The sequence below is a fragment of the Nomascus leucogenys genome, chromosome 6 (assembly GCF_006542625.1).
Source record: "Nomascus leucogenys isolate Asia chromosome 6, Asia_NLE_v1, whole genome shotgun sequence".
Classification (NCBI taxonomy): domain Eukaryota; kingdom Metazoa; phylum Chordata; class Mammalia; order Primates; family Hylobatidae; genus Nomascus; species Nomascus leucogenys.
Window position 1 is genome coordinate 60,289,575 of NC_044386.1, and position 24,547 is coordinate 60,314,121.

The following is a 24,547-nucleotide window of genomic DNA, read 5'->3' on the forward strand; positions in this document are numbered from 1 at the left end:
TTGGGCATAGACCTAGATATAAGAGCAAAATCCACAAAATTCGTAGAAAAATACAAGTAAATCTTTACGATCATAGATTTGGCAATAACTTTTTTTCTTTGAGATGGGTTTTCACTCAGTCACCCAGTCTGGAGTGCAGGGGTGTGGTCAAGGCTCACTGCAGCCTTGACCTCCCAGGCTCACATTTTTATTTTTATTTTTATTTTTAGTTGTAAAAAAAAAAATTGTATTTTTAGTTCCGGCCTCCCAAGGAGCTGAGACTACAGGTGCATGCCACCACGCCCAACTAATATTTCCTTTTTTTTTTTTTTTTTTTGAGACGGATTCTCGCTCTGTCACCCAGGCTGGAGTGCAGTGTTGTGATCTCCGCTTGCTACAAGCTCCGCCTCCCGGGCTCACGCCATTCTCCTGCCTCAGCCTCCCGAGTAGCTGGGACTACAGGCGCCCGCCACCACGCCCGGCTAATTTTTTGTATTTTTAGTAGAGATGGGGTTTCACCGTGTTAGCCAGGATGGTCTTGATCTCCTGACCTCGTGATCCACCCGCCTCGGCCTTCCAAAGTGCTGGGATTACAGGCGTGAGCCACTGCGCCCGGCCCCAACTAATATTTCTATTTTTTTGTAGAGAAGGGATCTCACTATGTTGCCCAGGTTGCTCTCAAATTCCTGGGCTCAAGTGATCCTCTTGCATTGGCCTCCCAAAGTGGTGGGATTACAGGCATGAGCCACTGCACCTGGACGGCCATTAATCCTTATATATGACATCAAAAGCATCAGTGATCAAAGCTAGAGTAGACAAAGTGAACATCAAAATTAACTTTTCCAGCCAGGCACTGTGGCTCATGCCTGTAATCCCAGCAGCTACTTGGGAGGCTGAGACAGGAGAAGCGCTTGAACCTGGGAGGCGGAGGTTGCAGTGAGCCAAGATTGCGCCATTGCACTCCAGCCTGGGCGCCGAGGACGAAAATCCATCTTAAAAACAACAAAAAAATTACCTTTTCTACTTCAGAGGACCCCATCAAGAAAGTAAAAAAACAACCTATAGATGAGAGAAAATATTTAGAAATCAGAGATCTGAAAAAGAACTTGTATGTTGAACATGTAGAGAACAATTACAACTTAAAAAGAAAAATCCATTGTAAAAATGGGCAAAAGATTTGAATAAAACTTTTTTTTTCCTTCCCTTCCCTGCCCCTCCCTCCCTCCTTTTTTTTTTTGAGATGGAGTCTCTCGCTCTCTCACCCAGGCTGGAATGCAGTGGTGCAATCTCGACTCACTGCAACCTCTGCTGCCCATGTTCAAGTGATTCTCCTGCCTCAGCTGTCCGAGTAGCTGGGACTACAGGTGTGCACCACCACGCCCGACTAATTTTTGTATTTTTAGTACAGACCAGGTTTCACCATGTTGTCCAGGCTGGTCTCGAACTCTGGACCTCAGGTGATCTGCCTGCCTCAGCCTCCCAAAGTGCTGGGATTACAGGCATGAGCCATTGTGCCTGCCCCTTTCTTTTTTTTTTTTTTTTTTAATTTTTTGAGGAGGGTCTTGCTCTGTTGCCCAGGCTGGAGTGCAGTGGCACAATGTCAGCTCATTGGAGCCTCCGTCTCCTGGGCTCAAGTAATCCTCCTACCTCAGCTTCCGGAATAGTTGGAACTACAGGTATGTGCTACACTCCTGGCTAATTTTTGTATTTTTTGTAGAGGTGGGGTTTTGCCATGTTGCCCTTACTGCTCTCAAACTTCTGGACAGAAGCCATTTGCCCACATTACCCTCCCAAATTGCTGGGATTATAGGCATGAGCCACTGTATCCGGCCTAAACCAATTCCTTTTTTTTTTTTTTTTTTTTTTGAGATAGAGTCTCACCCTATTGCCCAGGCTGGATTGCAATGGCACGATCTTGGCTTACCACAATCTCTGCCTCTTGGTTCAAGCAATTCTTCTGCCTCACCCTTCCGAGAAATTGGGATTACAGGCATGCGCCACCATGCTCGACTAATTTTGTATTTTTAGTAGAGACGGGGTTTCTCCATGTTGGTTAGGCTGGTCTTGAACTCCTGACCTCAGATGATCCACCCGCCTTGGCCTCCAAAAGGGCTGGGATTACAGGCGTGAGCCACTGTGCCCGGCCCAAAATGAACCTTTTATTGTAGTAACTGCAAACTGAAATTCTGCAGAAGTTTGAAACAGTATTAGTGGATTGGGTTTAAGTAACTGGTAGTGACAGGGACTCAGGTGAGCAGGAAAGATGTGGGCAGGTATACTGTGCCTAAAGGGTGAAGCTGTGGTTCACTTTCATTTAGCTGTTGCACAAGCATTGCTAGATTGTCCTAGTTTTCAAGAAAAAAACCTCAAAACAAAATCACACACCTGAAGGCCGGTTATGGACAGAGACCAGTTTCTGTCGCTTGCTTTAATGCTTAAAACGCATGTGCATCCCGTTTATCCCCAGCTGAATGCACTTGTTCTTCACCTGCCTGTTTTCCCTGGAATCTCAGATAACAATGAGGGTGGTGGCAACTATTTCCTCCGTGGACTTGGTGGTTGGGGCACAGCCGTATGGTTATTATTATTCATATTGTTGCCATCTCTGCTACATCTGAGAAACTTTTTTTTTTTTTGAAATAGAGTCTCCCTCTGTCACCCAGGCTGGAGTGCAATGGTGTGGTCTCATCTCATTACAACCTCCGCCTCCTGGGTTCAAGAGATTCTCCTGCTTCAGCTTCCCGAGCAGCTGGGATTACAGGTGCCAGCCACCACGCCCAGCTAATTTTTGTATTTTTAGTAGAGACGGGGTTTCACCATCTTGGCCAGGCTGGTCTTGAACTCCTGACCTCAGGTGATCCACCCACCTCGGCCTCCCAAAGTGCTGGGATTACTGACAGGTGTGAGCCACTATGCCTGGCCCTGGCCCTTTTTTTTGAGACCCTCATTGTTAATATTCATTGTATGCTTGAAAAATGATTGAAGCCTTTCCGTCTGGCGGCAGCCATCAGGTAAGCCAAGATGGGTGCATACAAGTACATCCAGGAGCTATGGAGAAAGAAGCAGTCTGATGTCATGCACTTTCTTCTGAGGGTTCGCTGCTGGCAGTACTGCCAGCTCTCTGTTCTCCACAGGGCTCCCCGCCCCACCCGGCCTGATAAAGCGCGCCGACTGGGCTACAAGGCCAAGCAAGGTTACGTTATATATAGGATTCGTGTTCGCCGTGGTGGCCAAAAACGCCCAGTTCCTAAGGGTGCAACTTAGGGCAAGCCTGTCCATCATGGTGTTAACCAGCTAAAGTTTGCTCGAAGCCTTCAGTCCGTTGCAGAGGAGCGAGCTGGACGCCACTGTGGGGCTCTGAGAGTCCTGAATTCTTACTGGGTGGGTGAAGATTCCACATACAAATTTTTTGAGGTTATCCTCATTGATCCATTCCATAAAGCTATCAGAAGAAATCCTGACACCCAGTGGATCACCAAACCAGTTCACAAGAACAGGGAGATGCGTGGGCTGACATCTGCAGGCCGAAAGAGCCGTGGCCTTGGAAAGGGTCGTAAGTTCCACCACACTATTGGTGGTTCTCGCCGGGCAGTTTGGAGAAGGCGCAATACTCTCCAGCTCCACCGTTACTGCTAATATAATAAAGTTTGTAAAATTCACACCTAATAAACAATTTAGGACAGCCATGTCTGCTTACAGGTGTTATTTGTCTGTTAAAACTAGTCTGCAGATGTTTCTTGAATGCTTTGTCAAATTAAGAAAGTTAAAGTGCAATAATGTTTGAAGACAATAAGTGGTGGTGTATCTTGTTTCTAATAAGATAGGCTTTTTTGTCTTTGCTTTATCTTATTAGGGAGTTGTATGTCAGTGTATAAAACATACTGTGTGGTATAATAGGCTTAATAAATTCTTTAAAAGAAGAGAAAAAAGAAAAATGATTGAAATTCTCAGTTTAATAGTTTAAGCTTTTTCTTTCTTTCTTTTTTTCTTTTTTCTTTTTTTTTTTTTGAGACAGAGTCTTGCTTTGTCATCTAGGCTGGAGTGCACTGGTGTGATCTCGGCTCACTGCAACCTCCACCTCCCAGGTTCAAGTGATTCTCCTGCCTCAGCCTCCCGAGTAGCTGGGATTACAGACATGTGCCACAATGCCTGGCTCATTTTTTGTATTTTTAGTAAAGACGGGATTTCATCATGTTGGCCAGGCTGTTCTCGAACTCCTGACCTCAGGTGATCCACAGACCATGGCCTCCCAAAGTGCTAGGATTATAAGCATGAGCCACCGCGCCTGGCCACAACAGTACAATTTCTTTCTTTTTTTTTTTTTTTTTTGACATGGAGTTTCACTCTTTTTGCCCAGGCTGGAGCACAATGGCAGGATTTCAGCTCACTGCAACCTCTGCCTCCTGGGTTCAAGCGATTCTCCTGCCTCAGCCTCTCTAGTAGCTGGGATTACAGGCATGCACCACCATGCCCAGCTAATTTTGTATTTTTAGTAGAGACGGGGTTTCTCCATGTTGGTCAGGCTGGTCTTGAACTCCCAACCTCAGGTGATCTGCCCACCTTGGCCTCCCAAAGTGCTAGGATTATAGGTGTGAGCCACTGCGCCTGGCCAATAGTACAATTTCTAAAACGAAGAAGTCAGCATTGATACAATACTACAAACTACATTAAAAAAGTTATGCAAGTGTCCTAAGTTTTTCCACTGATGTCCAGTTTCTGTTCCAGTTTCCCTCCTAGGACTCCACATCGCATTTACTTGTTATTTCTCCTTGGTCTGTAGGTCTGTAAGGGTCCTTGGGTCTTTCCTTGTCTTTCATGACCTTGATGGTTTTGAAGAGTATTGATCAATTATTTTGTGGTAAGTCCCTGAATTTGAAATAGTGTGGTATTTTTTCATGAATGGAATGTGGTTATGAATTTTTGGTAAGAATACCACAGAAATTATGTTGGGTCTTTCTCAATGCAAAAATATCAAGGGGTTCAGGATGTAAACATGTCTTATTACTTGTTTACCTTGATTGGTTGGTTAAGGTGGTTTCTGCTGAGTTTCACCACTATAAAGTTACTGTCTTTCCCTTTGTGCTAAAATGTATCTTGGGTGAGACACTTTGAATCTATGCAAATTATGTTTCACCGCAAATTTTTAACCACTAATTTAGCATCCCCTAGTGGATCTCGTCTGCAGCAGTGATTACTGAAGTGTTTGTCTAATGGTGAGTTTTGTTATCCCTCATTCCTTCCACATTTACTAAAATCCTACTCTAAGAAAGGGCATTCTTTTCTTCTTTCTTCTCTTCTCATTTATTTATATTAGTATTTATATCAGATATTTACTTATATCAGCATGAATATTAAAATTAATATATATGGGTTGTCTATGGTTCATGATCCAATGCTATTATGATTTACTTTGTTGCCTTGGCCATTAGGAGTTCTTTCAGGTTGCCTTCTGTGGTTTCTGTTTTTTTTTTTTGAAACAGAGTTTGCTCTTGTCACCCAGGCTGGAAACGTTGCCATTGCTGCCTCAATCCTGCTACATAATTCCCATTCCTTCCCTTCTTCCATTCTCCTCATGTAAGAAATCAATCACATTAGTTCCTGGTTAAAACTTAAAAAAAAATTTTTTTTTGAGATGGAGTCTTGCTCTGTCACCCAGGCTGGAGTTCAGTGGCGTGATCTCGGCTCACTGCAAGCTCTGCCTCCCAGGTTCATGCCATTCTCCTGCCTTAGCCTCCTGAGTAGCTGGGACTACAGGCGCCCGCCACCATGCCTGGCTAAATTTTGTATTTTTTTTTAGTAGAGACGGGGTTTCACCGCGATAGACAGGATGCTCTCGATCTCCTGACCTCGTGATCTGCCCCCTCGGCCTCCCAAAGTGCTGGGATTACAGGCGTGTGTGACAAAATGGTGTAGCATTTGCATATCACCTACACATCCTCCCATATACTTTAAATCATCTCTAGATTACTTATAATACCCAATACAATGCAAATGTTATGCAAATAATTATAGTGTATTTTGAAATGTTATTATTTATTTTTTGAATATTTGGTAGAAATGCGGTCTTCTTTTGTTGCCCAAGCCAATCTGTAACTCCTGGCTTCAAGTGATACTTTGGCTCAGCCTCTCAAAGTGCTGGGGATTACAGGTGTATGCCACTGAGCCAAGCCTATTTTTTGAGTATTTTTGATTTGCTGTTGGTTGAATCCATGGATATTGAACCCGCAGATATAAGGGCCAACTATATATCATACTTTTGCCTTTAAGCATTTTTTTTTTAAAGACAGAGTCTTGGCCGGGCGCGGTGGCTCACGCTTGTAATCCCAGCACTTTGGGAGGCCGAGGCGGGCGGATCACGAGGTCAGGAGATCGAGACCACGGTGAAACCCCGTCTCTACTAAAAATACAAAAAATTAGCCGGGCGTGGTGGCGGGCGCCTGTAGTCCCAGCTACTCGGAGAGGCTAAGGCAGGAGAATGGCATGAACCTGGGAGGCAGAGCTTGCAGTGAGCCGAGATCGCGCCACCGCACTCCAGTCTGGGTGACAGAGCGAGACTCCGTCTCAAAAAAAAAAAATAAAAAAAAATAAAAAATAAATAAATAAATAAAGACAGAGTCTTACTCTGTCGCCCAGGCTGGAGTGCAATGGCTAGATCTCGGCTCACTGCAACCTCCGCCTCCAGGGTTCAAGCGATTCCCCTGCCTCAGCCTCCTGAGTAGCTGGGGGGATTACAGGCGCGCGCCATCACGCTTAGCTAATTTTTGTATTTTTAGTAGAGACAGGGTTTCAAGGTTGGTCAGGCTGGTCTCAAACTCCTGACCTTGTGATCTGCCCGCCTAGGCCTCCCAAAGTGCTGAGATTACAGGCGTGAGCCACCACGCCTGGCCATGCATTCGAGCAAATTTAACTTTTTTTTCTTGACGCAGAGTCTCGCTCTGTCCCAGGCTCCCAGGCTGGAGTACAGTGGCTCAGTCTCGGCTCACTGCAACCCCTGCCTCCCAGGTTCAAGAGATTCTCCTGCCTCAGACTCCCAAGTAGCTGGGATTACAGGTGCCCGCCACCACGCCTGGCTAATCTTTTTTTTTTTTTTTTTTTTTTTTTTTTTTTTTAGTAGAGATGAGGTTTCACCATGTTGGCCAGGCTGGTCTCAAACTCCCGACCTCAAGTGATCCACCCGCCTCAGCTTCCCAAAGTGCTGGGATTACACGCGTGAGCTACCGCGCCCGGCTTTCAAATGTAACCTTTTTTTTCTTTTTGAGATAGATTTTTTTTTTTTTTTTCTTTTTGAGACGGAATTTCTCTCTTGTTGCCCAGGCTGGAGTGCAATGGCGCGATCTCGGCTCACTGCAACCCCTGCCTCCCAGGTTCAAGCGATTCTCCTGCCTCAGGCTCCCAAGTAGCTGGGACTACAGGCACCCGCCACCACGCCCGGCTAATTTTTGTATTTTTAGTAGAGATGGGGTTTCACCATATTGGTCAGGCTGGTCTTGAACTCCTGACCTCAGGTGATTCGCCCATCTGACCTCCCAAAGTGCTGGGATTACAGGCTTGTGGCACTGTGCCCTGCCACAAATTTAACTTTTTAAAGGTCAGTTAACTCAGCACAAGAAGGCTACTTGATGACCTTAATAAAGTACTTTTTAGTTAAATGCTAAGGGCCAGGTTAAAACGGATTAAAGAATGAAACCCAAAGGAACTGAAATAACAGCATATTTAACTTTTAGTAAATTCTGATTATTATCTACACCTAGGCCTTACCCTAGGCAATTCTCACCACACATCCTGGTAGTTGGGTCGATTACATTTATTATGTTTTCTTTTTTGTAGAGACGGGGTCTCGCTATGTTGACCAGTCTAATGGACTGCTCTAAGACGTTTGGCCTGGGGTGATCCTTCCAGGCAGGATGATCACTTCAGGCCAGGAGACTGGGACCAGCCCACTAGACTGGGCAACATAGAGAGACCCCAAGTTTAGTAAATGCGGGTGGCAGTGGACTCAAATTGTAGAATTGGCACAGGTAAAAGCAGTTATTCACTTTTCAGAGGCACACTGTGTGGATGTGAGAACAGGCTGGCATTTCCGATAACAGGTCTGCGTGTTCCCAAGTCCTTGTATCCTACAACCTTCACATAGACATCTTATCTAACTATGCTGTCTTACCTAACCTATAGCGCGCTCTTGCTCCCAGAGTCTAAATGGGAGCCCCAAACTAATTACTGTGTAGTAGTCGAACTACACACCAGGCACTTCCCCGACAATCTACAACCCCATCCAAAGGGGTCAGAAACTGGTAATAAAATACCAGCTGCGAGCCTCCCCTTCTCCTAAAGAGATCTTATCAACTTGGCTGCACCTTCCCACCTCTAGCCTGCGGGAATAAATATCCCAGGATCCCGGGCGGTTTCGATTGACGTTAGTTCCGGGAAAAGTAACCTCGCATCGCCGGTTGCGGGCCTGGAAAGCTCTCGCGAGATTTCCTCCCGCGAGATCTGCTTGCTCACTGTAGCGATGACATCCTCCTCCTCCTCCCCGCCGCCTTTCGGCAATCTTCGCCAGTCCCAGTCCCGACCAATCTGTACTCAGATGGCATGGATCAGGGTCGCCCGCTCGAACCCCGGTTCGCACGGGGCGTCAGGTGGCAGCGGCGGGGTGCGAGCTCCGCGAGGCCGACGGCAGCGGCACTGCGGGTGGCCACGGGCAGGCGACGAGCAGTGAGTGTGGGCGGGGCGGGGGTAAGCCACCCGTGTAGCGGCTCGATTGTTCTGGCCTGGCTATGGCGCCTCTCCTCCCCCCCGCCATGGCTCCCCGTGTCCCTGCTCCGCTCCTCTCAGTGAGTGAAAGTGGCCGCCGCCGCCGCCGGCCCAGCGCCCGCAGCCGCCTCAGCGCCGCCGCCATCTTGGGGTCCCAGGAGCCGCGGAGGGAGCGAGCTAGGAGCGTCCACGCCCAACGCAGTCACCGTCCCACGGCCTCAGAGAGCGAACCGCGGCTCTACCGTCGGCGGGGCGACCCCCCCCTCCGGACCCCGCCCGCACCCCGCCCCCCCTCCGCCGCCGTCGCGGCGGCGGGGCCAGGCGGCCCGAGGTGAGGCGACTAGACGTGGGCGGGCGAACGGAGTGGGGGTTTTGTAGGTCTAGTTGCGCCCCTCTCTGCGGGCGACAACTGGGCCGCGTCTTAAAGGGGCCGTAGCCCCTGGCCCTTGGATTTGTTGGGGTTAGTATGGAGGATGGGTGTGGACACTCCCCGCAGGGTTGGGACCTCATGGACTAGGGCCTTGTCCTTCCCGTCTCATATCTCTGGAGACCCGGGGTCATGCGGTGACCTCAGCTACCTGAGGAAGCCCGTGGGGCGCCCACACGTGGGGAGTGTGTTAGACCAGGTGCACGTGGGACCCGGTGGGGCGGTGTCGGGCTAACACGTGTGTAGGTTTGGGGGTGGGCAGGGGCAGGGCGGAGGCTGGAAGGCCTTGAGTGGGAACCCCGTGAGGGTTGTATATGTCATTTTAAACAAATGAGATCTAAGGGCTTGTTAGTGTGTCAATCTGTAAGGGGCAAGTTGAGATACGGTTGAATGGTGCACGCTGCTGGCTGGTGTTGGGTGGGGGCAGGCTGACACCTGCATAGACTCAGGAGTGTCTAGATGACACCCCTTCTGTTTTTTTAGGTTTTTACAGAGCGACTAGGAAAGTGTCATCCTATTTTGACATTCCTTCTTGAGCTTGCTAATGAAAAGTACTACTTCCGTAATCTCCGAGGCTAGAAGCCCCCTACAGTTTAGGAGTGACAGAGCCTAGGAAGCCACTTACTATTCTAGTTAACAGCCAACTGTGCCTGGAATTCTTTGATTCACGCACTGTCTCTAGTTTGATGTACTTGTTAGAAATGGAGGAAGGAATTTGGAGGTTGACCTGGCTAACGTCACAGGTTGGTTTTCCAGTCAGTGACTTTCATTATTTCCTTCACAACAAAATTATTGTGGCTTTTCAGTGGCAACTTAAATTAAATAATAGCTTTATTGAAATATGATTCAAATACCAAAAAATTCAGCTTTCTAAAGCGTATAATTAAGTGATTTTCTAAAACTATATTTATTAAGTTCTGTAGCCATTAACCACTATTTAATTCATCACCCTAAAAAAGAATCTCTAGAAGCCATTTAGCAGTCACTGTCCATTCCCTCTCCCTCCAGCCTCAGGTAACTATTAATATATTTTCTGCCTAAATTTGCCTAAAAAAAAGAAACATATAATATGTATGTTTCTTTGCCTGGTTTGTTTCACTTAACATGGTGTTTTCAAGGTTCATCCATGTTGTAGCATGTATCAGGACTTAATTCCTTTTTTTTTTTTTTTTTTTTTTGAGACTGAGTCTCGCTCTGTTGCCCAGGCTGGAGTGCAGTGGCAGGGTCCCGACTTACTGCAACCTCTGCCTCCCAGGTTCAAGCACTTCTCATGCCTCAGCCTCCCCAGTAGCTGGGATTACAGGCGGCCGCCACCACACCCGGCTAATTTTTGTATTTTTAGTAGAAACGAGGTTTCACCATGTTGGCCAGGCCGGTCTTGAACTCTTGACCTCAAGTGATCCACCTGCCTTGGCCTCCCAGAGTGCTGGGATTACAGGCATGAGCCACCGCCCATGGCCTCATTTGCTTTTAATGCCAAATAATATTCTGTTCTAGTTGCATTTTATGTTTGAAATTTCCAAGCTCCTCCTCCTGTAAAACAATTTGAGATCATTATGTGTGGTAAAATTTGCATACGTTCTAGACTTTAAAATGAATTTTTTTTTTTTTTTTTTTTTTTTTTTTGAGATGGAGTCTTGCTCTGTCACCCAGGAGTGCGGTGGCACTATCTCGGCTCACTGCAACCTCTGCCTCCCGGGTTCAAGCAATTCTCCTGCCTCAGCCTCCCAAGTAGCTGGGATTACAGGCATCCGCCACCACGGCCAGCTAATTTTTGTATTTTTAGCAGAGACGGGGTTTCACCATGTTGGTCAGGCTGGTCTCAAGCCCCTGACCTCGTGATCCACCCACCTCGGCCTCCCAAAGTGCTGAGATTACAGGTGTGAGCCACCGCACCTGGCTGAATTTTGTTTTTAAGGGATTAAATTCCATCATTTTAGTTTACTGTGTTCTTTTCCTCTACGTTTTATTTCAGTAGAAACCAAATCAATTTTTGAAAGTCTATAAATTGTGATAGGAAATAATTGTAGTGAGCACAAATGTGATTAGAAAAGTTTATGACTAATAAAAACATTTTGAGTACATCAAGGTGGAAATGTGATTAAGCCAAAGCAACAAATCAAGAGCTGTGATGCTGGGCATGGTGTCTCAAGCCTGTAGTCCCAGTTACTCAGGAGGCAAGAGGATCACTTGAGTCCCTAGTGAGCTATGATTGTGCCAGTGCACTCAAGCCTGGGCGGAGGGCGAGACTCTGTCTCTAAAAACAAAACAAAACAAAACATTATAAGCTGTGGTGTTAGAAGTTCACTTAATGAAAGTTTGTTGGCCGGATGCAGTGGCTCATGCGTGTAATCCCTGCACTTTGGGAGACTGAGGTGGGTGGATTACCTGAGGTCGGGAGTTCGAAACCACCCTGGCCAACACGATGAAACTCTGTCTCTACCAAAAATACAAAAAATTAGCTGGGCGTGGTGGTGTGCACCTGTAATCCCAGCTACTCAGGAGGCTGAGGCAGGAGAGTCGCTTGAATCCGGGAGGTGGAGGTTGCAGTGAGCCGAGATTGCGCCACTGCACTCCAGTGGAGTGCAACGAGAGCAAAACTCTTGTCTCAAAAAAACAAAACAAAACAAAACTGGCTAGGGTATTTAATATGTCAGCATACAAATTCACATTAAATAGGGTAGGCTTGGTGGCTCACACCTGTAATCCCAGCGCTTTGGGAGGCTGAGGCAGGCGGATCGCTTGAGCTCAGGAGTTTGAAATCAGCATGGGCAACATGGCAAACCCTGTCTCTACAGAAAATACAAAAATTAGCTAAGCATGGTGATATGCGCCTGTAGTCCCAGCTACTTGGGAGGCTGAGGTGGGAGGATGACTTGAGCCCAGGAGGCAGAGATTGCAGTAAGCGGAGATCGAGCCAGTGCACTCCAGCCTGGGCGACAGCCCGAGCTGGCTCCACAACAACAACGACAACAAAATACACATGAAATATAAATGCTAGGATGCAGTGGATTTTAGAGTGGACAGAGTGGGTTGGGGTTAATAGGAGACTAAGTTTTTGTAGGAAAACAATTGAAAAGTTTTTTTGTTTTTTTTTTTTTTGAGATGGAGTCTCGCCCTGTCGCCAGGCTGGAGTGCAGTGGCACGATCTAGGCTCACTGCACCCTCTGCCTCCCGGGTTCAAGAAATTCCCCTGCTTCATTCTCCCAAGTAGCTGGGACTACAGGCGCATGCCACCACGCCTGGCTAATTTTTGTATTTTTAGTAGAGATGGGGTTTCACCATGTTTGGCCAGGATGGTCTTGATCTCTTGACCTTGTGATCCGCCTGCCTTGGCCTCCCAAAGTGCTGGGATTACAGGCGTGAGCCACTGTGCCAGGCTAACAGTTGAAAAGTTTTAAAGTTGGATCTAAAGTATCAAAATGTTGATATGATCGGCTATAGCATATAGAGAATGAGAAGGGCATAGACACTAATATCAGACAACTCTTGTGAGTCAGTGAGTATGGTAGATACCTTACATATTATCATTTTAATTCTCATGAAACTTCCTGGTAGTAATTCTCATTTTACAGATGAGAAAATTGAAACCAAGTTAAATCACATAGCCAGTAAATGACAGAATCAGTATTCTATTTTTGTTATAGTCCTTCTGCTTTCCCCAAAAATATTTTGAAGAGTATTTTCAGCCAGGCCTAGTGGTTTCCACCTGTAATCACAGCACTTTGGGAGGCAGAGGAGGGAGGATTACGTGAGCTTGAGGAGCTTGAGACCAGCCTGGTCAATATAGTGAGACCTCATCTCTATAGAAAATAAAATTTTTGGACTAGGGTGGCGTGTGCCTATAGTTCAGCTACTTGGAAAGCTGAGATAGGAGGTTTGGTTGAGCCTGGGAGGTTGAGGCTACAGTGAACCCTGATTGTGCCACTACACTCCAGCCTGGGCAACAGAGCTGTTCCCTCCAGAGCAGGGTTCTTAACATTTTTTAATGTATCTTGGACAGCTTTGTAGTCTGAAGACACCTATTCTGTTGGGCAAGAGGTTTTTTTTTTCTTCCTCCCGGCAAAAAGGTTTTTTTTTTGAGACAAGAGTTTTGCTCTTGTAGCCCAGGCTGGAGTACGGTGGCACTATCTCAGCTCACTGCAACCTCCACCTCCCGGGTTCAAGTGATTCTCCTGCCTCAGCCTCCCGAGTAGCTAGGATTACAGGTGCGCACCACCACTCCCGGCTAATTTTTGTATTTTTGGTAGAGACCGGATTTCGCCATGTTAGCTAGGCTGGTCTCAAACTCCTGACCTCGTGATCTGCCCACCTTAACCTCCCAAAGTGCTGGGATTACAGGTGTGAGCCACTGTGCCTGGCCTGTTTTTGAAACTTCTTAGTGAATAAGATGGTTAAGTCTTAAGAACAGACCAGACGATTAAAAAAAAATTCTTTTTTTGAGACGGAGTCTCACACTCTTGCCAGGCTGGAGTGCAGTGGCGCCATCTCGGCTCACTGCAACCTCCGCCTCCCGGGTTCAAGCAATTCTCCTGCGTCAGCCTCCTGAGTAACCGGGACTACAGGCACGTGCCACCACGCCCAGCTAATTTTTGTATCTTTAGTAGAGATGGGGTTTCACCATGTTGACCAGGCTGATCTGGAACTTCTGACCTCAGGTGATTTGCCTGCCTCGACCTCCCAAAGTGCTAGGATTATAGGTGTGAACCACCACGGCTGGCCTATTTTATTTTTTAAGCGTTAACGATTCTTTGATATTACACATAAACCACACCCTAAAGTGCTTTTCAGTAAGTAAAAGGAACCATTTTAGTTACAAGGAATTCTAATTAGCTTGGCATAGTTAAGGCCAAAAATGTAGACATTGCTGCCTTTTCTTCAGCCCTTGCCTTTAAGAGGCAAATAAACACAAAACACAGGTGAATTGTGCTTGGTTCTGAGACAATGAAGGAATTTTGCCGGTATTTAAATATGCTCACATAACCAGTTATATAAATCTAAATATAAAATCAATCTCCAATAGATTTAAGATGGCATTCATCATCTTGATGAAAAGTTGAACATTACTAATGAAGTTCAATCATGTCTTTAGAAGGGGAAAACAATGATATCATTTACTTAATTGGAATTACTATTAAAATAAAAAAAAAAAAAAACCAAGACCTTCATGGTAACTCACACCTGTAATCTCAGCACTTTGAGAGACCAAGGCAGGCAAATCACTTAAGTCTAGGAGTTTGAGACCAGCCTGGGCAATATGCCAAAACCCCATCTCTACAAAAAATTAGCCGGGCGTGGTGGTGCATGCCTGTAGTCCCAGCCACTCTGGAGGCCGAAATAGAAGGATCACCTGAGCTCAGCAGGTCAAGGCTATAGTGAGATGTGATCCTGCCACTGCACTGCAGCCTGGGTTACAAGCAAGACCCTGTCTAGAAAGTAAAAGAGGTCGGGTGCCGTGGCTTATATCTGTAATCCCAGCACTTTGGGAGGATGAGGCGGGTGGATCATGAGGTCAAGAGATCGAGACCATCCTGACCAACATGGTGAAACCCGTCTCTACTAAAAACACAAAAATTAGGTGAGTGTGCTGGTGCGTGCCTGTAGTCCCAGCTACTTGGGAGGCTGAGGCGGTAGAATTGCTTGAACCCTGGAGGTGGAGGTTGCAGTGAGCCGAGATCATGCCACTGCACTCCAGCCTGGCGACAGAAGGGAACTCCGTCTCAAAATAAAAGTAAAATCCAAAACAAGTATATTCATTTAACCACAGCCAGTTTTCTTTTTTTTTTTGAGACAGAGTTTTGCTTGTTGCCTAGGTTGGTGTGCAATAGCACGATCTCAGCTCACTGCAGCCTCTGCCTCCCGGGCTCAAGCAATTCTCCTGCCTCAGCCTCCCCAGCAGCTGGGATTACAGCCACCCACCACCACGCCTCGCCAGTTTTTTTGTTTGTTTGTTTGTTTTTGAGATGGAGTCTCGCTCTTGTCGTCCAGGCTGGAGTGCAGTGGTACTATCTCAGTTCACTGCAACCTCCACCTCCCAGGTTCAAGTGATTCTCCTGCCTCAGCCTCCCGAGTAGCTAGGACTACAGGTGTGTGCCACCATGGCTGGCTAATTTTCATATCTTTAGTAGAGGTAGGGTTTCACCATGTTGACCAGGCTGGTCTCAAACGCCTGATGTCAGGTGATCCATCTGCCTTGGCCTCCCAAAGTGCTGGGATTACAGGTGTGAGCCACCGCACCTGGAATAATTTTTGTATTTTTAGTAGAGACAGGGTTTCACCATGTTGGCCAGGCTGATCTCGAACTCCTGACTTCAGGTGATCCACCCGCCTCAGCCTCCCAACCTCCCAAAGTGCTGGAGTTACAGCCATGAGCCACTGTGCCCGGCCAGACATTTCTATTTTGTAATAAATACGGCAATGGCCAATTACTCATTAGTACTTTTTTTTGAAGTGTCTTACTCTGTCACCCAGGCTGTAGTGCAGTGGGGCAATCTCGGCTCACTGCAACCTCTGCCTCCCGGGTTCAGGCAGTTCTGTCTCAGCCTCCCTAGTAGCTGGAATTACAGGTGCCCGCCACCATGCCTGGCTAATTTTTGTATTTTTAGTAGAGATGGGGTTTCGCCGTGTTGGCTAGGCTGGTCTTGAGCTCTTGACCTCAAGTAATCCGCCTGCCTCGGCCTCCGAAAGTGCTGGGATTACAGGCGTGAGCCACTGCCCAGCCATTAGTAGCTTTTTTGAGGTAAGCTATCAAATCTGCCCTTTCTGTCTTATTAATGCTGGCAAAGATCATTTTTGTTCCAGGAATAGACTTCTTGGGATTCTCCAAATACTATATCAGTGTATCCTTTCCCCAGGCAATGCTTTTTTTTCTTATTGGCATCTGTGTAAGTGAATCCAACAGCCTGTCCTGTCTTCTTTCCAAAGAGACCGTGGAGATTTGGCCCAGTCTTTTGCTGGCCTCCCTTTTCCATGGTGTGGCACTGGACATGCTTCTGAGCACACATATTCTTGTTTTTCAACATCACCCTTATTTAATTCTCTGTTTTGTACAAAGGTTCCGGTTCTGAGGGTGGACGTCCTGCTCTCTCAGTGTCTACTTTATAGTGTTGTTAGACATAAATGAGGCAATCCATGTGACATGCTTAGTACCATTCCTCATACATAATGTTTAATAAATGCTATATATGATTAGTCGAATTGAACCCCTATTTTACAGTGGAACTAGTGAGACCCAGAGTGGTTAGCTGCCTGTCCTAGTCTATGTGTGGCTTTTCTTTTTTTTTTTTTTTTTTGAGACGGAGTCTCGCTCTGCTCCCCAGACTGGAGTGCAGTGGCGAGATCTTGGGTCACTGCAACTTCCACCTCCCGAGTTCACGCCATTCTCCTGCCTCAGCCTCCCAACTAGCTGGGACTACAGGCACCTGCCACCACACCCGGCTAATTTTTTGTATTTTTTAGTAGAGATGGGGTTTCACTGTGTTAGTCAGAATGGTCTCGATCTCCTGACCTTGTGATCCGCCTGCCTCAGCCTCCCAAAGTGCTGGGATTACAGGTGTGAGCCACCGCGCCTGGCTTATTTGTGGCTTTTCAGTGGATTCAGCTCACAGCTCTTGACTTCATCTTCTTTCTTTCTTACCATGCTGTTTCCACTGAAAGTTGTTGTATCATTTAATTCAGTTGAAGTTACTGCTTGATAAAAGTATTGTTTGATACTGTAATGGTGGACACATGACATGTCAAAACCCATAGAACTTTACAGCACAAAGAGTAAAGTTTGTTTATTTATTTTTTGAGACACAGTCTTGCTGTGTTGCCAAGGCTGGAGTGCAGTGGTGCAATCTCGGCTCACCACAACTTCTGCCTCCCGAGTTCAAGTGAGTCTCCTGCCTCAGCCTCCCTAGTAACTGAGATTACAGGCATGCACCACCATGCCCAGCTAATTTTTGTATTTTTAGTAGAGATGGGGTTTCACTGTGTTGGTCAGGCTGGTCTCAAACTTCTGACCACGTGATCCACCCTCTTTGGCCTCCCGAAGTGCTGGGATTACAGGCGTGAGCCACCATGCCCGGCCTATTTATTTATTTATTGAGACATAGTCTGGCTCTGTTGCCCAGGCTGGAGTGCAGTGGCATGATCTCAGCTCACTGCCACCTCTGTTTCCCAGGCTCAAGCGATTCTCCTGTCTTAGCCTCCTGAGTAGCTGGGCTTACAGGTGCCCACCAAGGACACCCAGCTAATTTTTGTATTTTTAGTAGAGACAGGGTTTCACCATGTTGGCCAGGCTGGCCTCGAACTCCTGACTTCAAATGATCCACCCTCCTTGGCCTCCCAAAGTGCTGGGATTATAAGCATGAGCCACTACACCCGGCCTAGTTAGTTATTTTTTAACGACAGAGTCTTGTTCTGTCACCCGGGCTGGAGTGCAGTGGCACCATCGTGGCTCGCTGCAACCTTCACCTCCTGGGTTCAAGCAATTCTCCTGCCTCAGCCTCCGAAGTAGCGGGGATTACAGGTGTGTGCCACAATGCCTGGCTAATTTTTGTATTTTTAGTAGAGATGGGGTTTCACCTTGTTGGCCAGGCTGGTCTCGAACTCCTGGTCTTGAACTCCTGGCTTCAAGTGATTGCCTGCCTTGGCCTGCTGAAGTGATGGGTGTGATCTACTGTTCTGGGCCTAAGAGTAAACTTTAATGTATGCAAATTTAAAAAATTTTTTTTAGAGGTTAAGGCCTCTCAGGCATGCAAACCTTGACAGGAGAAACTAACTATCACAAATGTGTGAAACAACCTTGCTAAACGGGAAGAAGGTGCTGATTTAAGTAACTTTGGAAATGAGTGGAATCTGTAAGACAAAAGAGACTGTAAATAAGCCTTATCCTTTAATTAATAAAGTTACATCCCAAAGGGGTAGAGGTTAACAATTCTGATCTGGTTTAAAGGAAAATGCATTACTGATTACATATGTAACTACAATTGAACAATTAAGTAAATGGATGGCAGGAGGCAGGCTTTTCACTGTTGGAGTGGAATTTACAGATAAGCAAGGCAGGAGGCTAGAATAATCTTTGTGGTAATGGATTCAGGTTGGAGATACCAGTACAAAATACTTGAGTTAATATACACAAATATATTTCCATTCTTTGTCAGCTGAGAGTTGAAAGAAACAACACCTAGGAGTGCACCTAGTGCCCAGATCTTGGTTTCTTTTTTTTCTTGAGACAGGGGTCTTGCCCTGTCACCCAGGCTGGAGTGCAGTGGCATGCTTACTGCAGCCATGACCTTCCGGGCTCAAGCTTTCCTCCCACGTCAGCCTCCCAAAAAGCTGGGGCTGGGACTACAGGTGTATGCCACTATGCCCAGCTAATCTAATTTTTTTCTTTCCTTTTTTTTTTTTTTGAGACAGGATCTGGCAACCTGCGTCTCTCGGGCTTAAACCACCCTTGCACTCCAGCCTCCCAGGTAGCTGGGACTATAGGTGCTCGCCACCATGTGTGGCTAATTTTTGTATTTTTCACGGAGACAGGATTTCGCTATGTTGCCCAGGCTGGTCTCAAACTCCAGAGCTCAAGTGATCAGCCTCCCAAAGTGCTGGCATTACAGGCGTGAGTCACAGCGATTGGCGAAAGTTTTCTATTTTTATAGAGAGGTGGGTCTCCCTATATTACCCAGGCTGGTCTTGAACTCCTGGGCTCAAGCAGTCCTCCTGCCTCAGCCTCCCAAAGTGTTGGGATTACAGATGTGAGCCAACACACCTGGCCCCGGATCTTAGTTTCTAATATTATTCTCTAATAAAAGAAGCTAGTGCTCCTTGGAGAAATGGTTGATTCTGTGATTGGGGCGGGAAATATATATAAGATGAACCTTGAGTATCTTGTTGTGCCAAAAAATAAGGAAGTGCCCTAAAAACAACAACATTTCACATTAATGGGGTTATGTCAAGGGAGCAAAGGAACCAACTGAAAGTTTCCAGTGGCCAAAGCTGGAACAATTTGAGTAGCAAAATTAAAGCAGAATTGGATTATGACCCATAGTATAAAATAAAGTTTTATATTGATATAAACAAAGGATTGAATGAATTAAAATTCTCCTTGAAATACTCTAGTGGCATAGTTTTATGTCGTAGGAGCCTCTAATTTGCTGGAAGTACTTCAGACTTGGAGTACTTAATCTTGTGGGGCTTTGAAGTCACACTTCTCGGATTCCAATGTTGGCGCACTTCTGTTTGTATGATCTTGGGTGAGTTAGTTAAGCTCAGTTTCTTTGTATGTAAAATGGTGGTTGTAATAGTATCTACATCATATAAGGTTTAAATGAAAATGCAAACAGATATGAAACATTTGGCACATAAATCTCAGAATGGGTGAGTATGTAGCCTCCTATTTGAGAAAATAGAGAAATTTGGATCCCCACTTGGAATTCTTTATAATGGAGGTGCCCCCCAACCCCCAAGCTTCTTGTGTAAAGGATAATGTTTAACATTTAAAGAAGTGTTTATCAACCACCTGGTTTGATGTAAACATGTCTCCTTGTTGATTATTAGACCACATAGTTAATAAAGTGAAAGTAACTACATTTGCTCTTTATATAATCATCACAGATATGACTGACTGAAATATCTACAGTTTGAAAAGCGGGATCCAGTTAGTGTACAGTTCAACTCATGCTTATTTGCAAATGGTTTGTCTTTGGGATGAATTACCTGAACTTTGATTTTCAGTCTTCTTTGAGGAACACAGTTCTACATAACTTGTCTGTTACTACCCACACTGGTTAAGTGTGTCCACTCCCATAATGAAAACTGACTTTTAGTATAGTAAAATTAAATATAAAAGAGAATTTTGTACAGAATACATAATTCTGTACAATATAAATACTGATAAGTTGGCCAGGTGTGGTGGCTCACGCCTGTAATTCCAGCACTTTGGGAGGCCGAGGCAGGCAAATCACTTGAGGTCAGGAGTTTGAGACCAGCCTGGCCAACATGGTGAAACCTCGGCTCTACTAAAATACAAAAAAAATTAGCCAGGCGTGGTGGCTCATGCCTGTAATCCCAGCTACTCGGAAGCCTGAGGCAGGAGAAACCCTTCAATCTGGCAGGCGGAGGTTGCAGTGAGCCAAGATTGGACCACTGCACTCCAGCCTGGGAGAAAGAGCAAGACTCCCCCTTAAAGAAAAGAAAAGAAATAAGGGCCTAGCAGTAACTAGAGAGTACAAAGCAATCAGTCCAGGATTACTCATGAAGACGGCTCAGAAGGTCTGATATATGTGAGTATGATTCTGAAGCATACAGTTTACCATTAACATGAAGCTGTTGGCAGGGCAGCTGAAGTATGATCAGAGTTCCGATTCAGGATAATGAGCCAGAGTTCAGGGTGTGGAACAGGCTATTCAATGATGAATTGTTTCAAAAACATATTGAATAGTTCTTTCATCCTTAGCAATACAGTATTGAGCCTGTGGTCAGATGAATTTTATTTTATTTTATTACTTTTTTTTTTTTTTGAGATGGAGTTTTGCTCTTATTGCCCAGGCTGGAGTGCAGTGACCGCAACCTCTGCCTCCTGAGTTCAAGCGATTCTGCTGCCTCAGCCTCCCAAGTAGCTGGGATTACAGGCATGCGCCACCACACCTGACTAATTTTGTTGTAGTTTTAGTAGAGATGAGGTTTCTCCATGTTGGTCAGGCTGGTCTCGAACTCCTGACCTCAGGTGATCAGCCTGCCTTGGCCTCCCAAGGTGTTGGGATTACAGGCGTGAGCCACCGCACCTGGCGGTCAGATGAATTTTAAAGAGCCTCTTTGCGTGAAGTGAGACAGGTCTGATAGGAAATTAAGAGACATTTTAAAGGAACTCTTAATTTGCCTGGAATGTGGGGAAGTAGTAAAAGATTAAATTGTAAAAAGTAACTCAAAACCAGATGATAAAGGTCTTTAAATTTCAGGCTGAAGAATTTAGATTTTATTGAGTTTTGGAAAACTATTGAGGAACTAATGACATAATCAGAATGATGAATTTGGGCTGGGCACAGTGGCTCACACCTGTAATCCCAGCGCTTTGGGAGGCCGAGGCAGGTGGATCACTTGAGGTCAGGAGTTTAACACTAGCCTGGCCAACATGATAAAATCCTGTCTCTACTGAAAATAGGAAAAATTAGCCGGGCATTGTCATGGGCGCCTCTAATCCCAGCTACCTGGGAGGCTGAGGCAGGAAAATTGCTTGAGCCAGGGAGGCGGAGGTTGCAGTGAGCTGAGAGCGTGCCACTGGACTCCAGCCTGGGTGACAAAGCGAGACTCTGTCTCAAAAAAATATAAAACAAGAAAGATGATTTGGGAATACTGATCTGGAAGTATCTGCGAGGATGAATTAGAGTGAGAAGAACCTGGAGGTGGGAAACTCAATTAGGAAGCAGTAGTCTAGGTGTGAGGCTAAGAAGAAGCTAAATGAAAACACTGATAATAGGAAGAAACTGACATATTCCAGACATTATTCCCAAAGAAGAATTAACTACACATTGGGACTCACTGCATGTCAGGAGAGAATTAGAAGTGGGTGTAAAAAATGATTCATAGATTTTGAGTCTGAATAATTGTTATATAAATAGGAAAGACAGATGAACTAGCTGCTGTGGAGGCATATGAGAAGTCTGGGTTTGTAGGGGCTAGAAAGCATCTAGAAAGCATTTCTAGAAGCATCTAGAAATGTGGATTGTATGCTGTGCAAGTTGAGAGCCAGAGGGTCAGTCATACAGCAGTGTTAATTGAATTCCTGGTAGAAGATGAGATTTTCTAAGGGGTAGGAATAGATGACAGAACTTTGGTGTACTCCACATTTAGAATAAAGTTTCAGTCAAGGAGTTAAAGAATGAATAGTCCCAAGTTTTCAAAGATAAATAGAGTATCCAAAAGCAAGAGTCACTCAGCAATATCGACTTCATTCATTCTGATAAACAGTGGTGATCAGAGAGCGTGGTTCTCAACCGTATCAGACCCAACTCTCCTTTTTTATTACAAATATTTTATAATACGCCCTTTTTTTTTTCCTTTGAGACAGAGTCTTGCTCTGTTGCCCAGGCTGGAGTGCAGTGGCACTGTCTTGGCTCACTGTAACTCCGCCTCCCAGGTTCAAGCGATTCTCCTGCCTCAGGCTCCCAAGTTGCTGGGATTACAGGCATCCGCCACCGCACCTGGCTAATTTTTGTATTTTTAGTAGGGATGGGGTTTCACCATATTGGTCAGGCTGGTCTCGAACTCCTGATCTCAGGTGATCTCCCGCCTTGGCCTCCCAAATTGCTAGGATTACAGGCGTGAGCCACTGCGCCTGGCCTAATATGCCCTTTTTAAAATCCTGAAATGAAATCTATAGGTAATATAATATGTGATTTTAAAAAGCAGTATGATACCCTAATTGTAATATATTGGGGAAACATAAAGTAACTTACAGTTACACAGTATGTATTTTAAAATGCAAATGCATGGGCATGAACCCATAATAGGTGACATAAGAAATAGTCATATCTTCTTTTTTTGAGATGGAGTCTTGCTCTGTCACCCAGGCTGGAGTTCAGTGGCACAGTCTTGGCTCACTGCAACCTCCACCTCCCAGGTTCAAGCGATTCTCCTGCCTCAGCCTCCTGAGTAGCTAGGACTACAGGTGCATGCCACCAAGCCCAGCTACTTTTTTTGTATTTTTAGTAAAGGCGGGATTTCACTGTGCTAGCCAGGTTGGTCTCGAACTCCTGACCTTGTGATCTGCCCGTCTCAGCCTCCCAAAGTGCTGGGATTACAGGCATGAGCCACCATGCATGGCAAGAAATAGTCATATCTTTTGTACTAGTATGGAGAATCACCTTGACTAAGAGTTACAAATAAAGTCTATTTGTGTTGGTGACTCAAATATCACAAGTAAGAGGAAACTATTGAGCTAAGGTGAAATAAAAGAGGATGGAATGGTTTGGTCTTCAGGCTCTTCCAAGATGAGCGGGGAATGACTTCAGAATTTTGAGGAAGAGGGAAAAAAGATTCGAAGTAATCTTGGTAGAGAATGAGAAACAATTGATAGAAGGTGGATAAAAGGGTTATTGAGAATTATCAAGTGTTTTGCTGAAGTTGGACAATAACAGATGGGTCAGGTTGATGGCCATGCAGTTTTCTTATAGGGAATGAGAGACAAATAGAGGAGATGAAAGTGGTTATTACAGCAGCAGCTTTTAACATGCTAATCAAGACTAGGCTGAATTGAGAGGCCAGCAATCTTAAAAGATGATTAAAAAATAATTGTCAGCCCGGTGGGTGGCTCATGCCTATAATCCCACTACTTTGGGAGGCTGAGGTGGGTGGATCACTTGAGGCCAGGCGTTTGAGACCAGCCTGGCCAACATGGTAAAACTCCATCTCTACTAATAGAAAAATTACAAAAATTAGCCGGGCGTGGTGGGGTGCGCCTGTAGTCTCAGCTACTTTGGGAGGCTGGAGGTGAGAGAATCACTTGAACCCAGGAGGCGGAGTTTGTAGTGAGCGGAGATCACCCCATTGTGCTCCAGCCTGGGCGACAGAGGGAGCCTCTGTCCCAAAAAAAAAAAAAGAAAGAAAAAATTGTGAATGGTAGTAATGGTTGCACAACAATGTGAATGTATGTAATACCACTGAAGTATACACTTAAAAATGGTTAAAATGGTAAGTTTTATGTTGTGTATATTTTGCCACCATAAAGAAAAAAATTGAACACTTAAAAAATATAACTTGGTTCTCCAAATGTCATCATAAGACTTCTTGTGGAGATATGTGGAGAATTTTGTGCTTGCAGCACCTTTTTTTGGTGGTATTGTGGACATAAGGGAATGCATTGCAGCTGTCATTTCAGCCATCAGTGGTGATATGCTGCAAAGATGATTTCTGGGATGAATCAATTGACAGGACTGATGTATACTGGGTGTCAAAAGGGAGTATATATTGAGCATTGTAAGACTAGAAGCAACTGTGATCTTTCTTCAACAAATTGTTTTTGATTTCATACTCACATAGGTACTGAGGAATAAGTTTTGAAAATATTCCATTCATTGGCCGGGTGCAGTGGCTCACACCTGTAATCCCAGCACTTTGGGAGGCCGGGGCAGGTGGATCACGAGATCAGGAGATCGAGACCATCCTGGCTAACACGGTGAAACCCCGTATCTACTAAAAATACAAAAAGTTAGCTGGGCGTGGTGGCAGGCGCCTGTAGTCCCAGCTACTCGGGAGGCTGAGGCAGGAGAATGGCGTGAACCTGGGAGGGAGGCAGAGCTTGCAATGAGCCGAGATTGGGCCACAGCACTCCAGCCTGGGCTACGAGCGAGACTCCGTCTCAAAAAAAAAAAAAAAAAAAAAAAAAAGAAAATATTCCATTCATTTTGAATC

General features: G+C 45.6%; 1 protein-coding gene and 1 pseudogene across 3 annotated transcripts in view; both read left to right on the forward strand.

The window, feature by feature from the left end:
- Positions 1–2,964: 2,964 nt before the first annotated feature.
- On the forward strand, positions 2,965–3,620 carry LOC100587958 (annotated as a pseudogene). The gene has a single exon (XR_001115984.2). The product of XR_001115984.2 is annotated as a 60S ribosomal protein L15 pseudogene (transcript).
- Positions 3,621–8,679: 5,059 nt separating this feature from the next.
- The window catches only part of INO80 (INO80 complex ATPase subunit), a 139,151-nt gene continuing 123,283 nt past the window's right edge, over positions 8,680–24,547 (forward strand). Inside the window, exon 1 of one of the 2 annotated variants that reach the window (XM_030814281.1) lies at positions 8,680–9,061. The gene's annotated coding sequence lies outside the window, so the exon portion shown is untranslated. The remainder of the gene's footprint in view (positions 9,062–24,547) is intronic. The other variant, XM_030814280.1, reaches the window with a different exon arrangement.